This window comes from Myotis brandtii, unplaced genomic scaffold, assembly GCF_000412655.1.
Source record: "Myotis brandtii unplaced genomic scaffold, ASM41265v1 scaffold613, whole genome shotgun sequence".
In the NCBI taxonomy this organism is placed as follows: domain Eukaryota; kingdom Metazoa; phylum Chordata; class Mammalia; order Chiroptera; family Vespertilionidae; genus Myotis; species Myotis brandtii.
In genome coordinates, this window is record NW_005370332.1 from 1,331,874 (window position 1) to 1,333,432 (window position 1,559).

The 1,559-nt window shown below is 51.0% G+C and overlaps 1 pseudogene; it reads right to left on the reverse strand.

Annotated features, from left to right (window-relative positions):
- Positions 1-232: 232 nt before the first annotated feature.
- On the reverse strand, positions 233-1,247 carry LOC102258482 (annotated as a pseudogene).
- Between the last annotated feature and the right edge of the window lie 312 nt (positions 1,248-1,559).

Genomic DNA, 1,559 nt, shown 5'->3' on the forward strand with positions numbered 1-1,559 from the left:
CCTTGGTGTCAGAAAATAGGAGGGCAGGAGAAGGATAATCCCCAAAGGAGGGGAAGGAGGGAAATGTCATTAAGACAGCCAGCAAGATATTCCCTGTAAAAAGTTGGAGGAAGCATCTCCACAGCCTCAGATAAAAAGACACAGAGCACCTTCTCGGTGGGGGCTCTACACTCAAGTGTTCAAAGGAAGGTAAGTGACAGCTTCTCTTCTCAGTTCTGTTGCAGCTACTCCATTGCTCACTCTGGGTTACCTTCTTCCTTTTGTAGATAGGAGTGCTGCAGGGCTCGGAAGGCAGAGATTCGCTTGTGTGGGTTAAACGTCAGCATCTCCAGCAGCTCCAGACTCCTCCATCTCCGGTCTCACCGACTGCACTGGGCAGAGCCCTCTGGGTGGGAAGGCTCCTCGGGGTAGAGACACATCTCGGGGCCAGTCTTCCTCTGGAGGCAGCCCAATCAGGTCAAAGATTTTGCCCAATTGGTCAGCCTCAAAGTTTCCGCAGAAGAGAGGCTTTTGACAAAACATCCCTGCAAAGATACAGGCAACACTCCACAAGTCCACAGGTGTTGCGTATGTGGACTGCAGATGAACTTCCCGAGCACGGTACCAGAGTGTAACAAGCACAGGTGTAAGTGCCATCCGGTAGCTGTAGATTCTGGCCAGGCCAAAGTCAGCCAGCTTGACTGTCCCACTGCTTGTCACCAGAATATTCTCTGGCTTCAGGTCTCGGTGAACAATGCAATTGGCATGAAGAAAATCCAGGCCTCTTAGAAACTGGCGCATCAGATCCTTGATGGTCTCCATTGGCAAGCCTGGTGGGGGTCCCTTGTCCAGATACGTCCTTAGGTCTTGGTCCACGTGCTCAAACACCAGGGTCGCTTTGGTCTCCTGGTCAGTTCGGGCAGTGACACAGACATCCATCAGCCGGGCAACATTGGGATGCTCAAAAGCCTCCAGCTGCCGCAGTAAGGCCACCACAGGAACTGTGCTGATGGGAAGGGCCCCTCCAGCACCTCCTCCACTGGGGACTCTCAGGCTCTTGAGGGCCACAAAGTGGCCACTGTGGGGATCACGGACCTTGTACACCGTCCCATAGGCACCAACACCAATCTCAGCCACTGGCTCATATCATGGAGTAGCCATTCTCAGATCAGAGAAGACCTTCTCCCCGCGCGGGGAACTGTGGGGGCGGACCGTTATCGGGGCCTGGGAGCCGGTTTCTGCGGCGCCATACACTTGATCTCTGTCCGGAGCAGCTGGACCATACGGGCCGACCATAGACACAGGCCGCAAGCTAGAGTGGACCCCTCACCATGTCAAAGCCAGAATTTCTTATAAATGTCAAGCAGCTTAATCTACACATTCCTGTCATTCTTGCTCACCTCCCAGAATGTAAATTCATTCAGTTATATGTTCTCCCTCTATTATTTCTCTTCAACGGACTGAACACACCACTTATCACTTTATTTCTTACTTCTCCATTATACCTTTTAAACTTTCATTACATTTTTTGGACTTTATGCTTTGTTTTTTATTACATTTTAACAAACTGTACTAGTATG